General features: G+C 41.3%; 1 protein-coding gene across 1 annotated transcript in view; it reads left to right on the top strand.

Moving 5' to 3' along the window:
- The window catches only part of RORA (RAR related orphan receptor A), a 740,821-nt gene that overhangs the window by 405,954 nt on the left and 319,542 nt on the right, over positions 1-15,325 (top strand). The gene's annotated exons all lie outside the window — the stretch shown is intronic.

Genomic DNA, 15,325 nt, shown 5'->3' with positions numbered 1-15,325 from the left:
TCCCAGCCTTTGAGGAATACAGAGGAGAGATAGGGGATAAAAGTGGTGAGTTACTAGTCACGTGGGAGCCTTTGAGCCACTTTGGGTGGTGAGAGGAAGGAGCAGGCTCTTAATGCGAGCCCTGCCTTCTGGAGGGCTTAAGGTGACCACAGGCACCAGAACATGAGCAGCAGATGGAGCGGACCCAGTGCAGAGCGTAGGGGCTAGGAGGCCTGAATCCAAATAACCAAGGGGACAAGAGTCAGCACTGAAAGGGAAGAGCAGACAGCAGGGAGACAGAAAGAGGCTTTGGCAGAGGGGAGTTGGCTAAGTAGAGCACACACCGCAGCCAGTGACCAGCACACCTGGAGGCACTGGAGGCATCTCCAGTGGAAGATGGATCCCTTGTACATCCAACTGGCCCTGTTAGCTGGTGGAAGGAGCCAATGTTGGCCGAGGTCCTAGGCCCTACAGCTGCAAATAGGTAATCGGTGACACCTGGCACAGGTGAGGCATACTCTGGCAGTGGGACAGCCACAGTTCCTGGTGATGTTCCCTTCCAGAGAGTCTAAAAGCACAGAATCGCAGAGCTGGGGTGGGGGGTGAGGATTAGAGATGAACCACCCCATTTACAGATCCCTGTACCGCACCCAGAATCCTTCAGGGAAGGACTTTGGAATCTGCATTTTAAGCAGCTTCACTCTTAGTTCTCTCATCTGTAGTCTGTGATTGCACTTTGGGAGACATTGTGAGATGCTAGATAGTCAAGGGAACCTCAGTAATGAAAAACCAAGACTAGGCCAACGGATTGAACATTAGAAGTTGGGACCTCCAGATTTGCCCTTTTTTACGGTTTAGGGGAAACCTGGGTTCTCCTCAGAGTTTCCTGGAGGACCCATTGACCTGCCACCTCCACCCCCACCCCTCTGCCTTTACTCCCAGTGGGAAAGCTATAGGCCAAGAGGGTAGCATTTAGCTTTAAAAAGTTTAAAAATTTTACAGAAAAGAGGATGCACCTTTTTTTCCCTCAAATCTTAAACCCTCTTCACACAATGCGGGCTTCCTTTTCACCAGCCCTTTTCATATGTTTTACATAAAAATGGAAAAGGTTTAATCAAGGGTCTGTCCATTTCTTCAAGACCTCTACCACCCTGAAAGCTAGGGTGCGGGGGATTTTCCTGTCTCTTCCCTCCCTTCACCCCTTGAAAGACAACACCTGATACTGTCCAATCTTAAAACTTAAGGGAACTGGCTTAGAGCTTTGATTGGTGGTGTTTACCTATCTTCGGGTTAAAAAAAAAATAGGCAACTTTCAAAACACATGCTAGAACCTGTGCTGAACAAAGAGAAACCTGTAAATTCCCTGAACCACCCTCACGTGATGGGAGGTGGAGTGGAGCGTCCTGACTTGCAGCCTCACTTGTCAGCTTGTCCCAGTCGACTAGTTTCCCAATCAAAGATAGCAGGGAAGGCTTTTCAAACTTCTGTGGCCCAGGGGAGGACGGCGTGCACACACAGGAACACTTGTAGTTTGGGATGTTAGGGAGAGGCATGGTTGTATGAGAGACAGCTCCTTCCAGACTGCCTTGGGGCATCTGCAGGGGTGGAGATGCTGGTCCTGGCAGGATCCGTTCATACCACAGGGATTCACTTAAGGAGCCTCCCTCTTGCCTGATGGGGATGCAGGGTCCTCACTCTGAGACAGGGCAGAGGGGCAGGCCAAGAGTTCCACCCATGAAAAAGCAGCCTCTGTGTGTGTGTGTCTGGGTTTGACTTCAGTCCAGGAGTGATATTCCCAAAGCACTAGGGAGCCCCTTACTGGAATTCAACCGTCCATTCAGGTCCGAGGAAAAAGGAGGAAGCTTGTACTGCATTCCTTCCACCCCACAGATGAGCCCCAGCCCTCCAAAGGGTGCCAGCAGTAGAGATGCTGTGGAAATTTCTCTAGGGAAATCTCACAGAAGCCTGTAAGAAACTTGACCTCATTTGCATTTTCTGATTGAATCACTGATAGGTTTTTAGTTCTCTCCCTTCCCTTTACAAAGGCAGGCCCAGGAATGAAGAAAAGGCTCAGTTACCTAGTATTTTCAGGAGAGATGTATTATCACTGATTGTCAACCTGCTTCTCGTACACATGGTGTTTCAAAGCCTTGACTAATTCCATGGTGGATGTGTGTCTGTAGAGTGTTATTTAAAAATCTTTCTTCTTTTCTTGTACATCATGGTTTCGTGAAAAGTTCAACAGCATCAGAACACACTCCTGAAGGATTTATTAGTTAACGGAATCTTCATCCTCATTATGGTGGTGAAGGAATTTCTTTCAAGGACTACAGTTCCAGTAATAGCATAAATCAAAGACAAGACTGTTGCTTGCTCTGCTCAAGATTTTTGTTTTTAATCTCATGCCCCAGAGGGAGGGGAAATTTAGATGTAGAAAACCAGAGTGTGAGACCAAGTTATTTAGCTGTCAGTCATGATCTGGGCTGCTGGAATCTGTTCGTTGTTGTCAGGGAGCCTTTAAGATAGGCAAACAGTGTTGTAGAGTTTGTTCTTCAACCTGCGTGTTGGCCTTCCTTTGGCTGCTTTTGCAAAAGTCCAGCAGCACTGTTCTCTCTGCCTGCCACAAACCATCATGAAAAATGTTGCTGTGACAGGGAAATAGCAAGTTTCGTGCTGAGCTTATGTACACAGGGCTCAGAAACATGTACCTAATCATAGGAAAGACAAACCAAGAGCCAAAGAAAATCAGTTCAATTCATTTTCCTATTGATAAAGGATAGAAATCCTTTTTTTTTTTTAATATTTCATGCGAAATCAAGAATCCACTCTTCCAAGTGCAGCATTTAGCTGTGTGCTAAGTTTCTTTTCTTCTGAGTTATTAATTACTCTCTTTCTCTTCTGCATCCCAAAGAGAAGGGACCTTTGAAGGCTCTAGAATCCCAAAGGAAGAACATTTCATCCTGGTTATAAATGGGCAAGGTGGGATTCAAACACATTCTGGTTCTGCATTGGGCTTTGTCACTTTGCTGTGTGACTTTGAGCAAGGTACTCCACCTCTCTGAGCTTCTTTGTCTTCCTCTGTTAAATGTGGCTTGAATTCCTATCTAAAAGGGTATGAGGAATAAAAGGAGATCATATACGTAAAGAATTCTAACGGGTTTCTCCTTCCCTCTGCACTTCTCTTATGTGGAAAATTCCTGAAAAATAAAATTTAAGGATGATTTTATTTTTTGCACTTTAACGTATTATTATTAGGTTGGTGTGAAAATAATTGCAGTTTTTGCCATTAAAGGTAATAGCAAAAACCGCAATAACTTTTGCACCAACCTAAATAGAATCCTGTACTTGTTCCATAATTTCATTTTAGACTCTCCCCATCCTAATGCCCCTCTTTCTCTCTCGCTTTGCCTTGTTCCTAATCCCTCTCACTCACAGTATTTCTCTCCTTTCAGAGAATCTACTTCCTTTTCTTTTTCATTTCTTTATCCATATTACTCAACCTGTGACTGGCATAAAAGAGGGTAGGGAAGGATTAGCATTAGAATCAGGGCATAGAATGTAGGAAAATAGTATATAAAAAGGAAAAGGAAACTGTAGTGTTTTATTCATTTGATGAATATTGATGAAGCCCCTACTGTGTGCACACCCAGGGCCCAAGACTGACACACTTCATGCCCCCACAGAATATATGGGCAAACCTGGAAGTAAACAGGTAGGTACGAGTCTCTCTACCAAGGGATTTGGCACAGGGGACAAACACAGGGTGTTGTGGGTGCACCCTAGAGGGGCCTCAGCCCACACATGGGAAGGCAGTAACGTCTACCTGGCAACTGGAGGTAAAGACATGGGAGAAAGGACTAGCCAGGCTAGGAGCAAGGAGTGTCAGGGCACCAAGGAGAGATTGGACCTGGTGTTACTGAAGAAACAAAAGCCCAGGATGGAGACAGGAGGAATAAGTTCTGGTGTTGTATTGCACAGGTGCACAGCCTGGGGGCTATAGTTAATAATAATGTATTATATACAGACATACATCATTTTGTTCCACCACTTTGCAGATACTGCATTTTTTTTACACATTGAAGGTTTGTGGCAAGCCTGCCTTGATGAAGTCTGTCAGCACCATTTTTCCAACAGTGTGTGTTCACGTCATGTTTCTGTGTCAGCTTTTTAGCCATAAAGTATTTGAAAATTAAGATATATTTGTGTTTTTAGACATAATGCTGTTGCGCACTTAATAGAATGCAGTATAGTCTAAACGTAACTTTTAGATGCACTGAGAAACCAAAATATTCGTGTGACTTGATGGCGATATTTGCTTTATTGCCATGGTCTAGAGACCGAACTCACAATCTCTCTGATATTTGCCTGTACTTCCAAATTGCTAAATAATTAGATGTTAAACGTTCTCACTGCAAAGAAATGATACGTATGTGAGGTGACGATATGTTCATTTCACAATGCATACGTGTATCATAACCACCACATTGTACCCCATAAATACATACTATTATTATTTGTCAATGAAATATGAATTTTTTAAAAAAAAAGATCAGAATGGAGGAACAGAGTGCAAGGGAGGGGGCACCTGAAGATGAGCTGGAGGGCTTTGCACGCCTCGGGGAGTGTCGACTGGACTCTAATGAAGAACCAGGGGAAGCCGGGGGAAGTAAATGGTGGCGGGGTGGGGAGGGTGGGCAATGGTGGTCAGATCTGTGATTTCGGCACCTGGCTCTGGCTGCAGTGGGGGAAGCTGGGTCTGCTTATCTCTTCTCTGTGCCTATCTGTCCACGTTTGTAAGTTGGGCCCTTGGAGTTGCCAAGCCCTCGGCTTTGAAAACAAGCCGCTTTGTTCAAGTTTAGTGCTGTCAGTGGTCCAGCAAATTGAGATTAAAAGAGGTCCCCCTTGGCCAGGCGCTGTTTTAAGGACTCTGCTGAGGGTTTAAACGGACTAGTTTTGAAATGTAAGACAAACCGTAATCACCAGGCAGTGCTCCCTTGTTTTGCCAGGGAGAGACATTTATAGGTATTAAACTAGTTCCAGAAGGCCTCTAATACAGTTCCTTAAATGCAATAATAACACAGAATTATTAGGGGAAACTATTATTATTATTCCAAGTAATAACATAATTTTGTGCCCATGGAGGACATCCAAAGTGCTGAGAGAAGTGAGCATTGGTTAATTAAGCCCAGCCACTCCTCCACGAGTTGGGTGAAGCATCATTAGATTCGTTTTTATAGAGGAGTCAACTGAAACACAGTTGGATTAGTTGACTTCCTTAAGGTCAGACCGTGAGAAAAAAACCTGGGGAATTTTGTGTTTGATCAACCCTTTCGCCTCATGTGTCCTACTTATGAACACGGATTCAGATTCACCCAGTGCCTAGGCAAAGAATAAACCTACAGGGTTGGGAAACCCTAGAGACCCTGGTCCTACCTTCCTCACCCCAGGTTGAGGACAGGCTGGAGAGGAGAAGCACCCAGAAGCAATCCTAATACATGTGCCCTTTACTTCTCCATACTCTCATGGGCCCTTATGCACAGAGAGAAGCTGATTCGTAATGATGCCAAGGACAGTGCTTTGGAGGAAAATCTCAGCACTGGTTGAAAATGACAAACAAAGCCAGGTTAGGTGGGGAGGGAAATGGAAGCACAGAGAGGCCGCTATTTTCAGGAGCTTCCTGTTCTGATGGCAGGAGTTTGAAGCCCAGGAATTCCTCAGCATCCACTGGTGCAGCCCCTGTCTTCTCTTCCATCCATTTTCTTCGGCTTTGTCCTCCTGCCTCCAGAATTCCAGGATTCAAGCTTGGAAAAGACATCTCTGGGACTGTGTTGGGCATCTTAGGAAGCTGTGCTCTCTCTTCATTTATTATTTTTTTCCATGACTATTTAACTCATATTAGGAACTGCACTAGACACTGGAGTGCAGGCACTAGTGCAGTGCACTAGACACTGGAGATACAGCAGAATAAGGCTTAATTCCTACCCTCAAGAAGCTCCATCTGGAAAGGGAAAAAGATACCATAGATCCCCTTCACCTCTCCCACTTCCACCCAAAATCAGCATCCTTAGCATATGATTCATGCTTCAGTACAGGAGAGTCACATGCAGGATGCCTTGAAGAACGCTGGCTAATTCTACCTGGGGAGTTAGAGAAAGTTTCGGGGAGGAGCCAAGGTTGGTCTGAGAACTAAGAGAAAGTCCTTCTGGGCGAAAGGAACAGCCTGAGTAAGGGCATGGAGACGTGACACTGTAGGAGGCTTGGAAACCATATAAAAAGTTAAGTCTTCATTATGTAACATTGTTCCTTTGGACTAGAAGAGCTAAATTAGTCCCTAATAATATATTCTCTCATAATCTTCATAGATTGTTTTATGACATGTAGTATGCCTTTTTATCCAAATAGATTATATGTTATTCAAGTTCTAAGACCTTGTTCTCCCCCATAACATGGAACTAAGCAGGACTGAGTATCCAACATTTACCTAAAAGAGATAAAGAAAAAGGTGAAGTTAACACAACCTTTGATCTTAAATGTGATGCCTCAGTTCTCTGAGCCTTGATTTTCTACTATGTAAAATTATGGTAATTATGCTATTTCTCAGGATTATTTCAAAGATAAAATAAGGCAACACAGGTAAAAGTACTTTATAAACTATACTGTATTACATATAATAGTGCTCTTATTACATTTGATCTGATCAGTAATTATAATAAAGATATAATATTCTGTAGTAGTTTTTACTCCCTCAACTGTGGCCAGTTAGATTCTCTAAGTTCAGCCACACAACGTATGCTAAGATTTCAATGGCAGGCTGATGGGAAGATGGGCAAAGGTTACAATTAAGTGGGGCTCATTTTGAAGACTAGATTTTAGTCAATAGATTCCAGACCCCATTCAGCACTGGGGTGGAGCTCCTAACACATTACCTGCCTAGGTTCTCACTATTTTGAAGCCTAGGAGAGCTAAGCACACAGATTTCGAGACTTTGCCACTCATCGGCTTCATGGGACATGAGCAAACACAGCCCGTCATGCACAATCGTGAGCACTCAGTGAAGATACAGAAAGGTGTTCCCTGGAGAAAGCTGGCTGTCCAGATAGAACTCCACAAAGCTGGTGGCCTGCAAGGGTCTCTGCCCTCACCAACCTGTCTGCTCTTCCTGGGCACAGAGGATATGGTATTTCCCAGTCCCCTCATTCTTGGGTTGGGGCCGTGAGGCTGAGTCCTGGCAAATGGGATGTAAATGGACAGGATACAAGCTCTTGTTCTTCTGTCTCTCTTTCTCTCCTATGGTGCCTTTGGAGTCAGCATGTTGCAGATGACAGAGAAACAAGATAAAGACCACTGGTCTGCATCAGACCTGATGGAATCCAGAGATAAAGCTTTTTCTGTTAAGCTACTGAGAGGTAGGGATTTGTTATCATAGGGTACAGCCTCTTCTGATCAGCACAGTCCCGTTGCCTTGGTGCTGTCACTGTAGTTCAGAATCTGGCAGTATCCTTTTTTATGGTAGGACATGCCCCTTCTGGATGATGTTCACCCATCCAGTGTCCAGATTCCATCACTTACACTGCATTAGGGCTCTCTGACGTAAGACCTCCTTCAACCTGACTTTGTGTATTTCTGCTCAAACCCACTAGGTGCTGAATTTACAGTTTGACTCTCAGATGACACTGCTACTTCTATCACAGTGAACAAGGAGGGAGTGTCTCTGGTCTCCCTAAGCCACTTAATACATATTTATTGATGCTGTTCTTAAGTCCTTAAAAATATGGGATGATAACATCTACTGAGCTCTTTCTTTGTGTCATCAGTCACTGGGGAATTTGCTTTCTCCACGTATTATTTCATTTACTCTTATTTATTTATTTATTTACTATTTATTTATTTATTTTTAGAGACAGGGTCTCATTCTGTTGCCCAGGGTGGAGTGCAGTGGCATGATCATGGCTCACTGCAGCCTTGAACTCCTAGGCTATAACAATTCTTCCACCTCAGCCTCCTCAGTAGCTAGGACTACAGATACATGCCACTGTGCCTGTCTAATTTTAAAAATACATATATTTGTAGAGATGGGGTCTCACTGTGTTGCTCAGGCTGGTCTCAAACTCCTGGGCTCAAGCATTCCTCCCGCCTCATCATCCCAAAGTAATGGGATTACAGGTGTGAGGCACTGCACCTGGCCTTCATTTAATTTTCACAATAAACTTACAGGTTAAGTACTATTATTGTTTCCATTTTATAGATGGAGAAATTAAGGCACCAAGTAGTTAAGCAGATTTTCCGGGGTCAAACAGAGAGAAGCAGAGATTCAAATCTAGGTAGTGTGATCAGAGATGACATGCTTATAAACATGTGATGCTTCCCCACAATGTGCACAATTCTTAAAAACTAAAGAATGCTACTGCTTGATTCAACTTTGGGATTTTTAATAATTAGAAAACTTTGCCATTTCAGCATTAAAATAATGAATATGAAAATGATTCAACTTTCATAAATAACCTGAGATGGAAAGTTGTTAGCTACCCAAGAGACAGTAAATGGAATTAACACACCTTGGTCCTTGGCTAGCCTCGCAGACACATTGCTTACTGTGGATTAATGATCAAATAGGTATTTGAAAGGTGCAAATTATAAATCCATTGGGTAGGACCAGTTCTGCAGAGACGGACTAGTCAGAAATGAGAATTGAGATGTGGGCAATAATAAAAGCCATAAAGAAACTGTCAGTTTTCCAGTGGATTAAGATTTCTTTTCAGACAATGTTTCTGTATTATATCATTGGTCCAAAGTATATTTGACTGTTTTACTATGTTAAACACAGAATGAAGGAGCTTAGACAGAATGGTTAGAGATAGAAGATTAAATATACATGTGTAATTCTGTTCTCTCCTCAAAATCCACTAAAATGATTTGTAAAGAGTCTTTTTCAAGAATAACCCACAGACTAAAAAGAATAGTGGAGAGTAGATTGGCAACAATACTTTGGGAGCTGGAAAGCAGGTGGAATAGAGGTGACTGACTTATCAGATACAGGAAAGCTGAATCCCAAGCCAGCAAGGGGGAAAACCCAGATTATCACAGAACCCAGTGCCACGCAGGTTTAAGAATTGATGGCGCCAGGTACCTCTGAAAATGAAATCGATGGGCTAAAAATAAGGTGGATGAAAAGTCTGTTGAAATAGCAGTGTTATCCTAGATTCACTCTGGGAAATGGTACCATCCCTCCCCTGAGCTAGAGCATTATCCTTTGGATAGTGTGAAACTGAGTGTCTCTGGACTCAGGACAACGTTCAAACAGTGGGGTTAAGACATACGTTCACGTATTTAATTGAAGACTCCCTGCTTTCTCTTTTGGACTTGTCTCCCACACAATAGCAGCCAGATGTTTATCTCTAAGCAGCAACTGGAATTTTCTCTGTGGTATCTGACTAGTCTAAGAGAAATAAAAGACCAAAGAAGCTGGCATTGTGGCTCCCCAAGGAAATGGCCTAATCCATTATTCTAACAGTGGATGAACCCCTTTCGTGTACCCAGAAATCATACTCAGCCTTTTAATGACCCACTCTTAAATAAATTAGAGCAGATAAACAAGAATTACCAGGCATTTGAGGAAAGCGCATAATGTGAGATACAGAGAAAGTATCAAGTTAGAGGAAACAGAAACTACGAAGGGAGGGAAAAAAAAAAAAAAACAACTGGAGGGAAAGGGTGGAATACCATTGACTTTAAAAAACACAGAAAGTTAAGTAGAGATATTGCATTCATGAACAAAGAACAATGTTTTAAAAAAAAGGAATACTGAAAAATACTAATGAGCTATAATAAATTAAAAATTGAAGAGTAGAAGCAAAAAACGAGAGAAAAATAAGCAGGGTATGGGAAGGGTAAAATAATTCAATAGATGATTCAGGAAAATTTCCCACCATTGAAGTTTCTCCTTGAATCTCTTAAATGCCCAGTATAAGGGGTGAGGTTCGATCTACGCTAAGACAGGATCATGAGGTTTCAGAACACCAAACACAAGAAGACCCTTGGTTTCAAAAGGCAAATAGCAAGTTTTGTATAAAAGATCAAGAATTAGACACGTTAGATGTCTCAACAGCAACATTGGAAACCAGAGGGTGATGAAGCAAGGTTTTCAAAGTCCCAAAGGAAAATTGTTTCCAGTGTAGAATTCTCTATCTAATCAAACTATTAATTAATGTGAGGTTAGAACAAAGAAATTTTTTAGATATGTGTGGTCTCCAAAATGTTAGCTTACACACACTCTTTCTCGGAAGACTACTGAAAGATGCACCATCAAATTTGAGGGCATAAACCAAGAAAGACAGGAGGCTCGAAAAAACAAGGAAGCCAACAAAATAGAGAGTGAAGAGAGTCCCCGGATCATGGGAAAGAGAAATCACAACACAACAGCCTTACAACAGCCCAGAAACAAACCAATCCAGACTGGAGCAGGTCAGCAGGATCCTGGGGAAATAGCTTCAAGAAGGTGAAACTGATAGAACACCTGATTTGTCTGAATGCATTGAAACTTACATTTGGAGAGTTTGGGGTTGAATAAGGAATAAGTAGAGAGAAAATTAAGCAAGCAAAAAAAGTTAATTATTAATTCCAGAAAAAAAATAATATTATACAGAAAAAGGAAGAGTATTCGTTGTATATAACATGACCCATCGGTGAATAGCATTTACATTGTCATAAAAGCAGAAGCACAGAATATTGATCCAACCAAAATTGTGATAAATTGCAAGTGGCAGGATGGGGGACAGGAAGTGTGCATATGTGTGGTGGGGGTGGGAGTTCTTGAAAGAAAGCAAAAACCTCATCTTCCGTCGTGGAAGGTCAATAGATAAAGCCTAAACCAGAAACATCAAAAAGTAGTTACATAAACCTATTATTTAGAGATATGGAGGTAAATATCAAAAGAATCAGCTAAAGAAGTTAAAAGTGGTTGCCTTTGGCCATAAGAAATATGGGCAGGGACTGTTGGTTTTTCTATAAAGCTTTGGAGAATTATTTGCCTCTTTAAATAACGTGCAGGTACAACCTTAAATAAATGAATTTTGAAAAAGACAGAATTGGGATTAACTGTGCACATTGCTATCAGTTGTTGCAGTTCAGGCCACTGTTACCACACAATTTACCAATTCAAGTTTGATATCCGCCTGGCCATTTTTAGGATGTGTGGAATATTTATTTACAGAATTTAGAGCTGAAGGACTTTGTACATTTTTAAATTTTTTTTTCAATGGGTTTTTGGGGAACAAGTCATGTTTGGTTACATGACTAAGTTCTTTAGTGGTGATTTCTGAGATTTTGGTGTACCCATCACCCGAGCAGTGTACCCTATACCCAGTGTGTAGTCTTTTATCCATCGCCACCCCCAACCTTTCCTCTGAGTTTCCAAAGTCCAATGTATCATTCTTATGCCTTTGCGTCCTCATAGCTTAGCTGCCACATATGAATGAGAACATATGATGTTTGGTTTTCCATTCCAGAGTTACTTCACTTAGAATAATAGTCTCCAGTTGCTTCCAGGTTGCTGCAAATGCCACTATTTCATCCCTTTTTTGGCTGAGTAGTATTCCATGGTGTGTGTGTATATACACATAAATTTGTATATATGTTTATAATGTGTATTATAAACATATATATAAATTATGTTTTATATTATAAACATATATAACATATATTTATATATTTATAAAGAAATGGTATATAAAATGTATATAATTTTATATAACACTCACTGATTTATATAATGATAACATTATATAAATGTATATAACATTTTCTTTATTCACGCACTGATTGATAGGCATTTGTGCTGGTTCCATATTTTTGCAATTGCAATTTGTGCTGCTATAAACATGTGTACGCAAGTATCTTTTTCATATAATGACTTACTTTCCTCTGCGTAGATACCTAGTAGTAGGATTGCTGGATCAAATGGTAGATCTACTTTTAGTTCTTTAAGAAAACTCCACCGAGTTTTCCATAGTGGTTGTGCTAGTTTACATTCCTACCAGCATTGTAAAAGTGTTCCCTTTTCACTGCATCAACACCAACATCTATTTTTTTAATTAATTTTTTTATTATGACCATTCTTGCAGGAGTGAAGTGGTATCGCGTTGTGGTTTTGATTTGCATTTTCCTGATCATTAGTGATGTTGAGCATTTTTCCATATGCTTGTTGGCCATTTGTATATCTTCTTTTGAGAATTGTCTACTCATGTCCTTAGCCCACTTTTTGATGGGATTGTTTGGTTTTTTCTTGCTCATTTGTTTGACATTCTGGATATTAGTCCTTTGTCAGAAGTACGCATTGCGAAGATTTTCTCTCACTCTGTAGATAGTCTGTTAATTCTGCTGATTATTTTGCTGTGCAGAAGCGTTCTAGTTTTATTAAGTCTCATCTATTTATCTTTGTTTTTGTTGCATTTGCTTTTGGGTTCTTGGTCATGAAGTCTTTGCCTAAGCCAATGTCTAGAAGGGTTTTTCTGATGTTATCTTCTAGAATCTTTAGGTTTCAGGTCTTAGATTTAAGTCTTTGATCCATCTTAAGTTGATTTTTGTATAAGGTGAGAGACGAGGATTCAGTTTCATTGTCCTACATGTGGCTGCCAATTATCCCAGCACCATTTGTTGAACAGTGTGTCCTTTCTCCACTTTATGCTTTTGTTTGCTTTGTTGAAGATCAGTTGGCCGTAAGTATTTGGCTTTATTTCTGGGTTCTCTATTCTGTTCCATTGCTCTATGCGCCTATTTTTATACCAGTACCATGCTGTTTTGGTGACTATGGCCTTATAGTATAGTTTGAAGTCAGACAATGTGATGCCTCCGGATTTGTTCTTTTTGCTTAGACTTGCCTTGGCTATGTGGGCTCTTTTTTGGCTCCATATGAATTTTAGGATTGTTTTTTCTAGTTCTGTGAAGAATGATGGTGATATTTTGATGAGAATTGCATTGAATTTGTAGCTTGCTTTTGGCAGTATGGTCATTTTCACAATATTGATTCTACCCATCCATAAGCATGGGATAGATTTTCATTTGTTTGTGTCATCTATGATTTCTTTCAGCAGTGTTTTGTAGTTTTCTTGTAGAGGTCTTTCACCTTCTTGGTTAGGTATATTCCTAAGTTTGTTTGTTTGGTTTTTTTTGTTGTTGTTTGTTTGTGTTTTTGTTTTTGCAGCTATTGTGAAAGGGGTTGAGTTCTTGATTTGATACTCAGCTTGGTCGTTGTTGGTGTATAGCAGAGCTACTGATATGTGTACATTAATTTTGTACCCTGAAACTTTGCTGAATTCATTTATCAGACCTAGAAGCTTCTTGGATGAACCTTTAGGTTTTTCTAGGTACAGGATCATATCATCAGCAAACAGCAACAGTTTAACTTCCTCTTTACTGAATTGGATGCCCTTTATTTCTTTCTCTTTTCTGATTGCTCTGACTAAGACTTCCAGTACTATGTAGAATAGAAGTAGTGAAAGTGGGCATCTTTGTCTTGTTTCAGTTCTCGGGGGAATGCTTTAAACTTTTCCCCATTCAGTATAATGTTGGCTGTGGGTTTGTCATAGATGGTTTTTCTTACCTTAAGGTATGTTGAATGACTTTTTCTAAATAGACAGAAGCCTCACTACAAAGAAAATTGGCCCAATTTTCTTCCTTTGACACCTTCAAGCCTGCCTTTTTCTCCTTTTTGTCCATAAAAGGTGCTCCAAAAAGGGAGAGGGTACATGATGGGAAGCAAGAAAGCCATGACTCCAGTCCTAACTCTACTCGTAACCTACTGGTCCTTAACTTCACTCAGCATGTTGGTTGTTTCTCCATCTGTAAAATGGGAATAGTAATACCCACAGTGCTACTTTGTAGCACTGTTGTGGGTAATCAAAAGAGGGTATATAGATAAGGTCTTTTATGAAGCTGTTAAGTCTTCTAGATGCCAGGCGTTGCTATCATTCTCATTACCACTGCAGCTCCCTGGGAGAGAAATCAGTACAGGCAATCTAAAAGTTTCCGTTAGTAATACTGATGAGAGTTCTGCGATATTAAAAGAGTGGCATTCCAGAAGGCATGGCAAGAGATGTTTTAACCATTCCACTCTGGTCTGGCCTAGATTTAGTCTGCATGTGGCTGCTGTTCATGGGTGGAGCTATAGACACCTTAACACAGAGATAACCTTATAGTCAGAGTGTGCAGAATTGTGGGTGCTTTTCACTCAGGCACCTTGGCCAGCCAGCTGCTAGAGTATGTATTTTCCTTTGCCCCAAATTTTTTGTTTTTGTTTTTTTAATCTCCTTGCCTTTTTTTTCCATCTTGGGTTCTTAACAAGAAATCAAAAGCAGGGAGTTATACTCCTCCTGACAGATCTGACTTCTCTACTGAAAGGAAGAATTTCAAGGCAGCGTGTCACTGCCTAAAATGCTTATGAGAGATGCAGTCAGATTGGCCAGAGCACTCAAGAGGGAGGCTTTACAAACCATTGCCAGGCCTTAAAACCTGCCCAGTCTACCCTCTACAGATTGCTGAGGCAGAGAGAAGAGTTGGTGCTCCAAAGAGGCTCCTGAGTACCTGAGATTTAAACTTCTGTGACTTGTGTTGCCAATTTGGTATTGAACATTGTGTAAAGGAAAATATACCATATTATAGAGCTGTAAAAGGGTCTTTGGAAGGCATTGAAATGATGCTCTTAGTTGGCAGTATTGGAAACTGACACCAAGTAATGTGATTTGCCTCCTCTGGCCAGTGGCAAAACCAGGACTGGAATCCAAGGCTTTTTCTGCTCAGTTTGCCAGAGAGAGAGGAGCCTACTGGGCTCTAGAATGTTCATAGACCTACCATGTGATCCTATATCAATGATACAATATAATATCAGCTAACATGGATTGAGTGCTAACTAGGTGTTAAGTGTTTTACATAAATACTCAGAATCACAGCTACTGTATGTGTTGGGTCCTATTATTCTATCCTACAACAGGATCAGAGAAGGTAGGTAAGTTTCCCAAGGCTGCACATCCAGTTAGTGCTGGGTTTAAACCCAGTCCCTTCTGACTCCTGATTCCTCCCTTCTTGCTGCCTTCTTCTCCCTGCATTTCCTACATTAAGGTATTTGTGCCATGTTTTAATTGTTTGTGGCGAGAGTTCTCTTGCCTCTTTCTCTCTGTCTTTCCTATGACTTTGAATTCCCCAGCCCTGTTGGACTGTTGTTTCTGGTTTAAATGACTGACATGGTTTTATTTGGGCTGTTGTCAGAGTGACTGGGTACGGTGAAGTCACCCTCTGGCAGGTGTTCCCTTGCGTGTCAGAGGAGAGTGGCGTCATGGTGAGAGGGGATGGCTGC

Source organism: Theropithecus gelada, chromosome 7a (genome assembly GCF_003255815.1).
Source record: "Theropithecus gelada isolate Dixy chromosome 7a, Tgel_1.0, whole genome shotgun sequence".
Classification (NCBI taxonomy): Eukaryota; Metazoa; Chordata; class Mammalia; order Primates; family Cercopithecidae; genus Theropithecus; species Theropithecus gelada.
Note: the sequence above shows the minus strand (reverse complement) of the source record. Positions and strands in the feature narration are given on the sequence as shown.